The sequence below is a fragment of the Rhinopithecus roxellana genome, chromosome 10 (assembly GCF_007565055.1).
Source record: "Rhinopithecus roxellana isolate Shanxi Qingling chromosome 10, ASM756505v1, whole genome shotgun sequence".
NCBI classification, from domain to species: domain Eukaryota; kingdom Metazoa; phylum Chordata; class Mammalia; order Primates; family Cercopithecidae; genus Rhinopithecus; species Rhinopithecus roxellana.
This window is the reverse complement of record NC_044558.1, coordinates 36,114,036-36,129,934: the sequence shown is the minus strand read 5'-3', so window position 1 is coordinate 36,129,934 and position 15,899 is coordinate 36,114,036.

The window sequence follows — 15,899 nt, the reverse complement described above, 5'->3', positions numbered from 1 at the left end:
AATTCTAGATCTGTGCTGATGTAATTAATCCAAACTAATAGAGGAAATAGGCAAATAATGAAGAAAAATAAATAGTGAAGAGATGAGAAGCCAAGTATGCTCTAGGTCAAGAGTGGACAGACATGAAGATGTTTGGAGCTTTGATAGGAAAATAATACTAGTCAGAACCCTTTGGAGTCCAACAAATTGTAACACAACTCAGCCTAGCTTATATAATAAAAAAACCATAACTAAATGAACTTTAGACCTGGCTCCATCAAGCTTGTTAAGCTATATCTTTAAGAAATTATGTATCCCTGTCTCTTTCTTTTTGTTGTGTGTGTGTGTATGTGTACACACACATATAAACATATATATACATACATATATACACACATATATATACACAAAAGGTCATATACATAAAGTCTATATATGTATGTATACACACTTTAATCTGAGAAGGTATTTCCCCACAAAGTGTCAAGGATGACCAACAGCAAATCAAGACTTGGATTTTATGATTTATTAACTTCAGAGAAAAAGAGCATGTTTCTTTCCTGATGGTGCCATGCAAAATTCCTGAAGTTGATTGTCCTTGGATTGAAACATATGTGTATTCTCGAATTAATTGCTATAAATCTGATTGACCATATCTAGTCAGCACTACCTGCAATACATAAATTAAAAGTGAATAGTGGGTAATACATCAAATGTATTGAGGTGCTTTTACCAGTAAAATAGGATCTGGAAAGTAAAAGTTAATTTGAGTCCACTACAAAACTGTATTGATAAATTAACTGATGGCAGAGCTAGAGCAGCTGTATTCTTTTTTCTCCCATTCTGTTGCAAGTAGAAAGGTAATGGTAACTTGATAGTTCTCAGGTAGAGTCACAGAAATTAAATGGATGACAAACTATTCTCTTTCTCTTTAAGTTTATCTATCTAGGAAATCCTCTCTTCATACAGACCTATATTATAAAACAAAGATTGGTCATATCACTTCTATACTTAACGTGTTCTAATGACATATAAGTCCCCTTATGATCAAATCTCAACGTGACCCTAGCCCAAACTCTTGTCTACCAAAAAATGCAGACAACTTTTACATTTCAAATGGATACCATTTTACAATTCTGTACCACACTATTCCACTTATCTGAATTGCCCTTTCCTTTTCACTACTTGGCTAGTCAACATACAGATTCATTTTAGTCACTGCTAATTTCCCACTCCAATGTAAGTATATCATACACAGACTTGCAAGGGATTGATAGAGAAATGTTAGGAAACCTTTTAAAAATACTGAGGAGAGAATCTCTATTTATAGTTACCTTCTTCAAACTCCATTGCTCCCTTCTCTTGGGAAATATCTTTGGGTCTAATCAGACAACTACAAGCCAAGAGATAGTGGAACACAAAAAGACCTTGTGACCTAGTTTACCAAGTCCTTTACAAATACCTAGATACTATTTAACTCCCATCAAATGAAAACATAGGCAGAAGAAATATTAATTTGACTAGACTTTCCCCTGTCAAGAGTGAACAGTAATAATACTACCACCTCGTCTGCAATTCACTTATACTTCTCTTTACCCATCCTAGCAACTTAAAACCTCCTTTTATTTTTATTACTAGGAATTGTCCCTTTTAGGAATATTCCTATAACCCTGATCATCCAGGAAGAATTCAGAGTTCCCTAACCACACAGAGTTCCCAATTCAGACTTCTGTAACATAACTTACTTGTCTGGGTTTTGATTGTCTCTTTATTGATCTCCTCCATTGTAGTGCATGTATTTGCAGATTAAAGGCCCCTTCTTTAATTCCTAGAACTCTGCAAAATTTATACTTATTAAATTGTTTACATAAATAAATGAATACATGCAGGCATGGTGGATGGATGTACAGATTGATGTTGTCACAGATACTGTTGTTGCTCACTATGGCCCCCTTTACCAGCTATGCCACAGTGCTTCCATGCCATGCGGTTGAGAATATTCACTCTAATAACAGTTCATAGCTACTCCTTCTCTTGAGAAATGCTCTTATTTCCTTGTCTCACAATCTCAGACCCTAGCCAATGATTGAATAGAGGGAAATACGGAAGGCTGACTCTCTTGCTGTAGGTGGAAGTAATTCTATGGGGCAATTTGTGCTACAGACTATTCCTCATGAATCAGACTTAAGCCTGTGTCCAGGTGAGGTCATACCTATGGTTAGGTTTCCCCCTGCCTTATCCTTATTTTCTTATATCCCTTATACTTAGAGCACTTCTTCAAGAAATCATTTGAACAAGAATTCCCTTGGTTCATATTTCCCTTCTAGACAACCCGTCCTAAGACAAATAAATAGATGCATGAACTAATGAACAGATGATTGATTGAATGAATAAAACAGCACTTTTAAGAGAATATGTGAGTGAAAAAATTTATTAATGGCAAGACTACTAGCAAGAATATACCCTGAATACATCATCTGAACTTACAACTAAAAGACCTGTGACAAAATTGGGGAGAAATCAGATACATACATAAAACCGGCTGTACTTGAATCTTGGCAATAAAGTCTAAAAATGGGGTTAGACCCAATGAACAGCTGCAATTAATTAAAAAGCATACAAGTGAGTAGGTCAGACTTAGACAGCACTTCAGTAATAGATAAGAAGTACAGAAGAGGACACAGAAGCTGATAGGATCCAAGTAGATGGCCTAAGTAACAGGCTAGAAATCTGAAAACTATCTCAACCAGAGGAGAACAATCTAAATTATTCACACATTTTTTTCTGAGAGGAAGAACATAAGTCAAAATGCAGAGATGTCATGGATCATTCTGAAGGATAGACCATATGTTAGGTGACAAGACAATTCTAAAAACATTTAAAAAATTGAAATAATATCAAGCATCTTCTCTGACCACAGTGCAATAAGTCTATAAATCACTAGCAAGAGGAATTTTGAAAACTACACAAATAATTAAATTAAACAATATGCTCCTGAATGATCAGTTGGTCAATGAAGAAATTAATGAGGAAATTGAAAAATTTCCTGAAACAAATGATAATGGAAACACAGCATACCAAAACCAATGAGTCCTAACAGGGAAGTTTATAGCTCTAAGTACTATGTCAAAAAAGAAGGAAAACTTCAAATAAGCAATCTAACAATACATCTTAATGAACTAGAAAAGCAATAGCAAATCAAAGCCCAAATTATTAGAAAAAACGAAATAATAAAGATCAAAGCAGAAATAATGAAATTAAGTGAAGAAAACAATACAAAACATCAATAAAGCCAAAAGTTGGTTTTGGAAAAGTTAAAAAAATTTGACAAACCTTTAGCCACACTAAGAAAAAAAGAGATATAATCCAAATAAATTAAATCAGAGATAAAAAAGGAGATGTTACATCTGATAACACAGAAATTCAAAGGATTATTACAGACTACTTTGAGCAACTGTATGTTAATAAATTGGAAAATCTAGAAGAAATGGACAAATTCCTAGACATAGACAACCTACCAAGATTAAATCATGAAGAAATCCCAAACCTGAAGAAATTAATAACAAGTAGTGAGACCAAAACTGAAATAAAGTCTTCCAGTATAGAAAATTCTGGAACTCAATTGCTTCACTGTTGAATTCTACCAAATATTTAAAGAACCAATACTAATCCTACTCAAATTAACCTGTAAAATAGAGGAGGAAGGAATACTTCCAAACTCATTCTAAGAGGCCAGTACTACCCTGATACCAAAACTAGACAAAGACACATTAAAAAAACTACAGACCAATATCTATGTTGAATATTGATGCAAAAGTCCTCAAAAGTATGCTAGCAAGCCAAGTTCAATAATACATTACAAAGATCATCACGCTCATGTGGGATTTATCCCTGTGATGCAAGGATGGCTCAAAATACACAAATCAATCAAAGTGAGATATCATACCAACAGAATGAAGGACAAAAATCATATGATCATTTCAACTGATGCTAAAAAGCATTTGGCAAAATTCAACATCACTTCATGCTCATAGGGAGAATATACCTCAACACAATAAAAGGCATATATGACAGACCCACAGCTAGTATCATACTGAATGGAGAGAAACTGAAAGCCTTTCCTCTAAGATCTGGAACACAGAGAGGATACCCACTTTCACCACTGTTGTTCAACATAGTACTGGAATTCCTGAATAAAGCAATTGAGCAAGAGAAAAAAATCAAAAGCATCCAAATTGAAAAGAAAGAAGTCAAATTATCCTTGATTGCAGATGACATAATCTCATATTTGGAAAAACCTAAAGATTCCACAAGAAAACTATTAGAACTGATAAATTTAGTAAGCTTGTAGGACACAAAATCAACATACAAAAATCAACAGCATTTCTACATACCGCCAGTGAACAATGTGAACATTTTAAAAAGTAATCGCATTTACAATAGCCACACATAAAACTAAATGCCTCAGAATTAACCAAAGAAGTAAAAGATCTCTATAATGAAAACTACGAAACACTGAAGAAGGAAACTGAAGAGGATGCAAGAAATGGGAAAATAGTTCATGTTCTTGGATTGGAAGAATAAATATTGTTCAAATGTCCATACTACCTAAAGTAACCTAAAGATTCAATGTAATCCCTATCAAAATACCAATGACATTCTTCGTAGAAATAGAAACAACTATCCTAAAATTTAAATGTAACCACAAAAGACCCTGAATAGCCAAAGCTATCCTAAGCAAAAAGGACAAAACTGGAGGAATCACATTACCTGACTTCAAATGATATTACAGAGCTCTAGTAACCAAAACAACATGGTACTGGCACGAAAACAGACACACAGACCAATGAAACAGAATAGAGAACCTAGAAACAAATCCACACCCATACAGCAAACCCATTTTTGACAAAGGTGCCAAGAACAGATACGGGGGAAAACACAGACTTTTCAATAAATAGTGCTGGGAAATCCAAGTGGAGATGAATGAAACTAGACCTCTATCTCTCATATACCTAAAAATCAAATCAAGAAAATCAAGATGGATTAAAGACCTAAATCTAAGACTTCAAACTATGAAACTACTGCAAAGAAAATGGAGAAACTATGAAGGACATTGGTCTGATCAAAAATTTCTTAAGTAATATCATACACTCACCGGCAACCAAAGCAAAAATGGACAAATGGGATCACATCTAGTTAAAAAATTTCTGCCCAGAAAATGAAACAAACAACAAAGTGAAGAGACAACTCACAGAATGGGAGAAAATATTTGCAACCTACTCATCTGAGAAGGGATTAATAATCAATATAAATGAAGCTCAAACAACTCTATAGGAAAAAAATAATAATTCAATTTAAAAATAAGCCAAAGATTTGAATAGACATTTCTCAAAAGAAGACATACAAATGGCAACAGGCATATGAAAAGGCAATATGATGTTGATGCTCAACATCACTGATCATCAGAGAAATGCAAATCAAAACTACAATGAGGTATTATCTCACTCCAATTAAAATGGCCTATATCCAAAAGGCAGGCAATAACAAATGCTGGTGAGAATATGGAGGAAAAGGAACCCTTGTACACTTTTGATGAGAATATAAATGTAAAATGTAAAAACCACTGTGGAGAACAGTTCTGAGGTAACTCAAGAAACTAAAGGTAGATCTGCCATATGTCCAGCAATTCTACTGCTAGGTATGTACCCTAAAGAAAGAAAATCAGTATATTATAGAGATGTCTTCACTCTCATGTTTTTTGCAGCACTGTTCACAATAACCAAGATTTGGAAGCAACTTAGTACTCCATCGACAAATGAATGGATAAAGAAAATGTGGTACATATATACTATGGAGTACTATGTAGACATAAAAATAATGAGATCTTCTCATTTGCAACAACATGGATGGAACTGGGGGTCATTATGTTAAGTGAAATAAGCCAGTCACAGAAAGACAAGCATTACATGTACTTACTTGTCTGTGGGATCTAAAAACCAAAACAATTGACTTCCTGGAGTTCATCTGTTTTGATGAAAAAAATCTCTTTTATTCTTGGAGGCAGAGAAGGGAAGGATGGTTATCAGAGGCTGTGAAGAGTAGAGGAGCAGGGTGGGGTGGGATCTGGGGAGGAGAGTTGAAAAAATTAATGGGTACAAAATATAATTAGAAAGAATGAATAAGACCTACTATTTGATAGCACAACAGGGGCACTATAGTCAAAAATAATTTAATAATAAATTTAAAAATAACTAAAAGAGTATAATTGGATTATTTATAACACAAAGGATAGATCTTGAGGGGATGAATACCTCATTCTCCATGATGTGATTATTATGCATTGTATATCTGTATCGAAATATATCATGTACCCCTAAAATATATATATCCACTGTGTACCCATAAAAATAAAAAATAAAAAAAATTAAGTGAAAAAGAGAAAGAAAAAAATGTAATGCTGCAATGCTTACCTTGTGGATATATATACACATGATATATATATACACGTATGTATGTATATGTAGATTTAATGTACTCTTTATAGTATCCCAGTGTTGATCTCTACTTTCCATATGACCACTGAAGTTATTAAAGTCAACAGTCTCTGTCCCTACAAAAAAGTGTTTGGTTTATGATGTGAAATGTAGATGCGATAATATGGAGCAAATATAAATATCAGGAAATATTAATTATTAAACATATTTTGAATATCTGGGTAATCTTCCCCTGTAAGAGATCATTCTCATTAGCTACTGGATAAATTTAAATAAACCCAATTACTCTAATTTGATCACTACATATTGTATGCTTGTATCAGAATATCATATGTACCCCATAAATATGAACAACTATTATACATCCATAAAAATTAAAAGAAGTTTTTAAATTAAAAAATATTTTTTTAAAATTAAAAATTCAATAAATGTTCAGTACTGCAAAGAGGTGTAAGGGATAAGAAATGCCATAACCCCAGAAGAAAACCCAAGACTTCCAATGGCAGAAACACAATGAATTCAGTGGGAAATTGTCACTCAGTGTGTTGTAGGTTAGATTCTCTCACAACAGACTTTAATGAGATGAGATCTGAATGCAGGAATTTATTGGGGTGTGCTCTCTGGAATGCCTCCAGTTAAACAGAAAGAGAGAGAAGAGAATACAGCAAATGGAGAAATTAAACTACCGATGCAATTGAAGCAGAAGCCTCAGGTAACTCCATGGGCACTCCAAAGCTGGAAGCATCCTGCATCCAGACATAATGAATTGAGGGAAGAGGCTGGGAACCTTGTATCTCAGCAGGGACCAATCATTGTATGTGGGCTGTCCCCAGGAAGGGGATGTGATCTCCAGTGAGGCTAATCACAGCTCTACAAAGGGACTCAGCTATGAACCTTTGGCTATTTATATACTAGCCCCTGAAGATCTGGGCAGTACCCAGCATTAAGGACACCTGATGAGAAAGGGAGAAAGTGTGTGTGTGTGTGTGTGTGTGTGTGTGTAGTACCTATGCATTTCACCGTCTTAGCTTCACTATTTGAAACACAGCTACTTTTTTTCTTTCTTCTGTATGCCTGCTTTTGCAACACACACACAATCAAAACATTCTCGAGGGATTAAAATTCAAACAGTCTTTGTACAATAATGGTGTTTTTACTCTCACAGCTTTATCCCACAGGGACATTTACAATCTCCCTTAGTAAAATTCTAAGTATGACTGAAGCAGCAGAGGAACATGTTTTCTGCAGATTGGTGTAATCCTTTTTCATCAGACACTATTAAGATTTGCCAAAATCAATCTTGTAATTTAAACCTTGTTTGACTTTCATCTAGAAATATCAAACATTTTAGAAGCATTCTCCATAAAGAACCAAAATAATGTCTTGTGACAAGCTAACAGACCCATATAAAATCCAGGTTTTATACAGGGTGAAAAATAAGTAATCTAAATTCCACTCATTAAAATTTGTATGGAGAATGACTATACTGAGATCATACAAAAAACTCTTCCCACTTACTATTGATTAAAAATCCCCAGGAAATGATTAAATTGATTTGTAAAATTTTAATGAGAATATCCTAATTGTTCATAACCTGACACTAGCTATCATTGAGTTTAGTTGGTTTTACCTGTAATATGTGCATCTAAAATCCATTTTGAATAACTTATCAAAACTAAGTAACGTTTGTGTCATCCATCACAATATGATTTTCACTGGGAAATTAGTTTTATAGATAATCGTGAGGCTTGTATATTCTCTTCTTACAGAACTTCTGGTGTCTGAAACACTAAATTTTCTCTGAAGGCCACATTCAAAAGACACAGTACATCAATATTTTGATTAATGAAAAACCTCATTAATTCATTGTCAGCACATTATACAGGTGTCTTACACTGGGTTCCTTGGGCAAGACACTGTCAGAGTATAATAAACTGCATGAAGGCAGTTTATTGGGGAATGCTCTCAGCTTTAGTGCCTAGGCAGAAATGAGAGAAACAGCACTGGCCAGAGGCAGAAGTTAATCCTCCATGCAATTCCAGCAGATATGTCAATATATTCTTAAGAGAGCTCTGGAGTTGGGATAACCTTTCAGAGTTGTCCTGAATTGAGACAAGGAATTTGCTTTGTCTTTATAAACTATGCACAGAAAATATAAAGTGAGCAAGGGGAGAGGATGTAATCTTGGGTACAGCATCACACTGGGTTTTTAGACAGTCCTAGAGAGAAAATGACTTGAGAGCAGTCAGCCTGCAAAACTGCAGGAAGCTGGAGGAATAAGTGCCTCAGTCCTATAGGAAGGTGATCTAGGCAGGCTGTTCATCATAGTCATCACTACATCTGTTGAGATTTCCTTCTCTTCACACCAATTTCTGTTTTGAGAGTGTTTAACAAGTTCATTGTGGTAATCATATCTTGTCTCACCTCTGCTAGGATTTAAGCTACATGTGAGCATGGAGCATGTCTGTCTTCTTTGCTACTGCACCCCTAACACCTAGAATATTTTCTGGCACATAGTAGCTTGCTAAACTTATATTTAATAAATGTATGAATAAAACAAGGAAAAATGAAAGTTTAAAAAATAATGAACTTGGAAGTTCTGTTATTGGACCTTCTTGATGCAGCAACACAGCATTTTAAGGTGACTTCATGAGTTACTCCACTTTATGACCCTCTGGGATCTATAAGGCTCACATTCTTATGGGATCATATCAGTTATAAGCAGACTAATTTGCTTATTTTAAAAGCTGGAAAAACATCCCACATTGACAACACATTAGGTTAATTTTCTTAAAAATGTGCTAAGTCACCAACTTCAGAGGAGACACTGGAATAAACAAAACAAATCTTGCATTTCTAAGAGTGAGACGAAATAAGAAAAGAATTAAGGTTTAACCAAACAATACATCAAAAGCAAATTGTGCATATTCTTGGGTATCCAGGCTCCTCTACTCAATTAACATTAATCTGATGAATAAAACCAAAAGCAAATACGCAGTTAAGATTTAAGATCCAACATCATGCTATTATATCTAGCTAGCATTTTTGTGTGTGATATGGAGAAAAGGAGGAGTTTGAGAAAGGTTTGTGCTTAACAACTTTGCTTAATCTGTTTCAAACCTTCTTCCCTTTCTTCAGTTTAACCAATATTAGCTTCACTCATCCCACCTCCACCCACTTCTATCTTGAGGTCTTTATGTTTGCTATTCTTTTTGGCAGAAATACATGTATTACCATTGTTGCCTCCTTCCTGTCATTCAGGTTTCAGCTTAAATGTAATTACAATAAGGAAGACTTTTGAGCTGTTCAATGTCAAGTATCCACCAGAAAAGCTCCACAGCATCAATTCATTGCATAGCCCTTTGAGCTATTTTGTGTGATCTTCAGATATTGTATCTATCTCCACTGTTAGGATTTAAGCTCCATGAAAGCAAGAAAAGTGTCACCAGTGCTGAGACTGAGTAATTCTGATGCAGTCAAAAATCATAATAAATATTTTTTAAATGATACTCATATAATACTTGGGTGTTATGTGCCATGTGATGTGTAATTACTTATATTTATATTTTATAAATATATGAGCTCAATCTCATATATCCTCATTTCCCTTCCTTCCTTCCTTCCTTCCTTCCTTCCTTCCTTCCTTCCTTCCTTCCTTCCTTCCTTCCTTCCTTCCTTCCTTCCTTCCTTCCTTCCTTCCTTCCTTCCTTCCTTCCTTCCGAGTCTTGCTCTGTCGCCCAGCCTGGAGTGCAGTGGCGCAATCTCACCTCACTCCAACCTCCACCTTCCATGTTCAAGTGATTCTCCTGCCTCAGCCTCCTGAGTAGCTGGGATTACAGGCACGCACCACTACGCCCTGCTAATTTTTGTATTTTCAGTAGAGACAGGGTTTCACCATGTTGGCCAGGCTGTTCTGAAACTCCTGACCTCAAGTGATCCACTCACCTCGGCCTCCCAAAGTGCTGGGATTACAGGAATGAGCCACTGCGCCTGGCCCGAAGATACAATTTCTAACCTGATAAATTCTTGTTACTACCTGAAGCTCTCTACCTTGAGCCGTATCCATTCTCCTGTACTTATAAATACAAGGTATTCCAACTAGGGCCGGGTGTTTGGTCCCTCCACAACAGCCCTTACCAGGTAGAATAATTTATATCCTAAGACATGAGCTCACAGGCTAGAGTTTCAACACATTAAAAGAAAAAAGAAAGACAACTATCCTTTGACCAACATCACTCCAGTCCTGCTCTGCATCACCCACCAGTGCCTGGGAACCATCATTCTACTGTTTGCTTCCGTATATTTGACAATTTTAGATTCCACATATATCATGGAACATCTGTCTTTCTGTGATTGGCTTATTTCATTTTTACTTAGCATAATGTCCTCCATGTTCCCCTGTGTTATCACAAATGACAGGATTTTCTCTCTTTTTTAAGGCTAAGTAGTATTCCAATGTGGATATGTACCGCATTGTCTGCGTCTACTCACCTGTTGATAGACACAGGTTGATTCCATATCTCTGCTATTGTGAATCATGCTACAATGAACTTAAGTGTGCAAGTATCGCTTAAGCTTACTAAATTTTATTTTCTTTGGGTATAGACCCATAATGAAGTTACTAGATTATATGGTAGTTCTCTTTTTAATTTTTTAAGAAGCCACATACTCCAACTCCTGAAACAAGATTACTAAAACTATCAGACAAACATATTTAATATGATAAATACTCTCAAAATAGGAGAGGATATTTTTAAACCCAATAGGAGCAAGAAGTCATAAAAATATCCAAGGAAAATATGAATTGTGTATATTATGATTTTTTAAAAAGGACAAAAACATGTGATACTATGGAGGAAAAATTAGTGAGCACGGTGATCTCAGTTTGCCAAGAAGGTAAAAGTGGATAACTTTAAATGAAGTTAATTGCTTACATTATTGAAATAGAAGTGTCCCTCCTAAAGATTTATGGACAGAATTGATCTCTTCTTTTGTGTACTTTAACATACTGTATTCCTGGTATATTTCTTTAATGTGAAAGACTTGGAGAAGAAATCAGTACAGAAAATATGATGCATGCTTGACTGTCCTTCAGAGGACCTATAAGAAAGAATGAGCAAAAGATAATAATTATGCATTTAAAATGGTTAAGTACTAATGCTGCAAACTTCACAAATGATGAAATGGTGAAATAAATTACTGGTATTTTAATCCAGACACATTTAGATTAACAGGATGTCTATAAGACAGTTTGACAAATGCCTTGTTCTTACATAGTACAGCACAGTCCAGATTCAAGAGTCTTTGCCTCTGGTTCCTGTTTGTTAAGTGGCTGATATCTGAACATGTATTATAACCATGGTATGAAGTTAACAAAATCTTCTATACAGACACATACAAATGTAGTTGTATAGTTCTGAGTTTTAAAACTCCATGAGAGTGTCACAGTAAATTCAATAGCTATGCTCTAGATGTTAATGATAATTTTACAGTGGAAAATAATATTTTTCCTCTAACTAAAAGATAGGTCAGTACCTATATAACTAGAACAATTGAAACATTAAATCAGCTTTCCATAAAGTTTGTATTTATTATTTCTAAGTCAAATATTATTATCAAATGTAGACACATTTTAAGTAACATTTTATATAGATATTTTACCATATAGGATTACATAGGATGAAAACATTTAGATAAAATACAAAAATACAAATACTATTTTGTTGACTTAAAAATACACATCATAAAATTATTCTAAGGTTAATAAACACCTTAGTTTTTGTGCATTGTGGACATACATTTAAAATAAATAAAATAATCTCAATTTATCAGCCATTATCTGTGATAAAGTAAGGAGAGAAATTTCCTTTGGTTTGGATTTCTAATGTTTATTCCTACTCCACAACCATTTCATACGAGTCAATAATAAATGACTAAATCTTACTGTATTTCACTTTCTGTATCTATGAAACAGAGACCCAGTACATTGCAAATAACAACTTCATTCATTACTTTATTTGATAGATTGTAATTATTTATTAGTTTTTACCAAGTATACTAAAACACTGTTTTTAAACAGAGTTCTATGTTTATTAACTAGCTGCAAAGCATAATCATTCTCTTTTCAAAGAAAAACAGTAAAAAATAATCCTCCTGGAATGGCTGAAGGTAATACTAAATTACTTCTGATGTTCTTGCTTTACCTAAATGGACAAGACACGCCCGTCCATTCCCACTTCCTACAACCCCAACAATGAGAAATATTAATGTTCTCATTGTGTTTCCTGATAGCAGCATTATCTTGGAAAAAAACGCAGTTTATAACTGAAATGTCCTCTGCCTGTCTTATGAAAAACTCATCTGAGATTTTCAGAAACCCCCTCAAAAGTTACCTAAATAGCATATCAGAACTAATAATCTTATAGGGTTTGAGTATTTTCTGTCTCCTGGATAAATGAGCAGGTAAGGGATCATCCTGGTGATCCTGGACTTTTTGTATTAATGATTATCATTGACACTGATTAAAATAATTAATTTTATAATTATCAATAATTGTTCATTGATCAATAATTGTAATTTTGAAAAATTATCTTTAAGTTGTCTAAATAATATAAGAAAACTTTTTTCTTATATTATTACTATAATGTAAGTAATATGAGTCATACAATTACTACAAAGAAAAAGAGAGAAGCGACCAATATTCCAAATGTTCTTGGTGCTAAATGAATGGTTTTAAATGGCATTAATTCTTTGTGTCACTATTTTATTTTTCACCTCTCTCCAATATTTCTGTGTAACAAATTGGGTAGAACAGAAACAATTTATCAGATACATGGACTCTGCACGTAATCCTGTATTTTAGGTGTACTTGTTCCTTGAGAAAGGAAATGCACCCTGAACAGGGTGAAAAATAAGCCTTCTTGGACCTTTTCAGAATTGCACATCTTCTGCTCTTACAACCCACAAGGCTGGGGATTCTTCCATCTCACTTCACTTCAATACTCTGCTCTCTAAGGTTTCTGTCCCCACCCTTATGTCTCTTTGTTTCTGATGTCTGATCCCTTGTCTCACTCAGGCACCAGTCCTGCATACTGGCCATTCATCCTCTAAAGACAGACCAGGGTAGCTTGCCTTAGGCCTTCGAACATTGAATGATGACTCCAGTCTAGAAAGCTGTTTGCCTCAGCACCACATTTCAGGGGTTACTTATGGCACTTTCAGATCTATTCAAATGTCATTTTCTCAACGAAGCTACTCCGACTATCCTATTTAAACTACAACCTCTCCACTCACGTCTACTCCTCAAACCCCTCATCGTGCTCCAGGTTCTCTTCCATAGCTATTACCACATTCTAGCTTTCTAGAAATTTATTTTTATAGTATGTATGTTTATCATCTACTGGATATTCCTGGATTGTCTATTTGATGTTTCTTGCTGATGTATCCCAAATGCCAAGAAGATGATCTGGCACATAATGAAAGCTCAAAAATATTTGTTGAATGAATGAATTAAATCACAGACTGACACCTAGTTAGACTTGAAACTACACCATGAACACGTCTTAAAATAAGTCACAAAATACCAGAATGTTTAGGCTGCTTTAATTGCATGTGATTGCAGGTACCAGTTGTTCCATTTCCTCATTGGACCACTGAAGCCTTTGACTTTGTGAGGTTATCTGATTACTAAGAAGATAAAAGCATCTGACTTTTAGTCTGACTATTTATCACCTCTAACCATAAAGAACATTACACAAATTAAAATCATGTGTATTCATTGCCTAAAGTAACACAGCCTAGACTACTAAAGAAAATTTTCTCTCTGGATTGCTCTTAAACATATCTTTTTTTTAGGTTTTAGTGCTAGGGCACCTTTAAATTTTGTTTTTTGCCTCATATTTTACATTCTGTAAGATCAAAGACTATTCCTTCTTCAGATCCCATGGTAACTGAGAGATCAATGTCTCCTGTCTGCACCCTAAATATGGTTCTTGGCTACATAGTACAATTTTACTCTCTGCAGTTGCTCATATTAATTAAGGTTTTTAAAAACATAAATAATAGAAACTGACTTTGGTTAGTTTGAGTAAAAGTGACAGGATGATAAACTGGACTCCAATCAGACATTTGACAGTACGTGCACAGGACAACAGTAGTACAGCAGAGGCCCCTTAGACTCACAGCCTGGAGTGCTGGATCACCTTGCAAGACATGTTAAGAGCTACTTGTTCTTCTGCCCCAAGTTTGTCTTCTATACTAGGGTGTAAAAAAGGAAATGGGGCCGGGTGCAGTGGTTCACGTCTGTAATCCCAGCACTTTGGGAGGCTGAGGCGGGCAGATCATGAGGTCAGGAGATCAAGACCATCCTGGGTAACACAGTGAAACCCCATCTCTACTAAAAATACAAAAAATTAGCTGAGCTTGATGGCGGGCGCCTGTAGTCCCAGCTACTGGGGAGGCTGAGGCAGGAGAACGGCGTGAACCCGGGAGGCGGAGCTTGCAGTGAGATCACATTACTGCACTCCAGCTTGGGCGACAGGGCAAGACTGTCTCAATAAATAAATAAATAAATAAATAAATAAATAAATAAATAAATAAATATAAAATAAAAAAGGAGATGGGGGTAGCTATAGAGAAGATTCCTCTGGAATGAGCTGCCAGAGTGATGTGTAATTTCCCCATCATGGGGGACGTGCCCCACTCTTCAGAATGAATGAGAGGGGATTCAAAAGGAAGATTCAGAGACCTCAACAGGAGTCTCCTGAAGGCCTAATGGACTCACTTGTGGGAGTCAGAGGCCAGGACTGTGGCATAAATGCAAATCGAAGAATTTTATACTGGGAGGTGCTGCACTTTCACTGAAGCAAGAAAAAAATGCGGGATTTCCTGGGGACCCAGGAAGGTCTCAGGAGGGTCTGAAAAAGGGTGCTAAACTCAGATTAACTCAACAGGGATTATTTCAAAGAGACTGACCGGAAAGGACAATGATTAAAACCATAGTAACCTATATTTCTAGAGCTAGAATGAGTCTTAAACTTTTTGACCTGCTATGGAATTAAATGTTGCACAATCTATTTTAATTTTAATAATCCCAAATTCATTTATAAATGGAAGAATGATACAAATGAGAAAATGTTCCTTGACAAAATATTATTAAATAGAATAAAATAAACCCTTAAGATATCCTATTTACAGGCCAAGATTTATCGACATTTGTTACACAATCATTTCTTTTATTGTGACAATTTAGTTTTTGATAACCTGCAACATGTTCCTATGGCTTGATACCACATGGCCTTTTGCACAGCATCCCCAAAGATAATTTATACCAGGTACAATAAAAGAAGGAGACAAATGGTGCACACTTGCTACTTTCTAATACTTTCATTAAATAATTTAGAGAGCCTACATGTCAGTGTCCAAAAA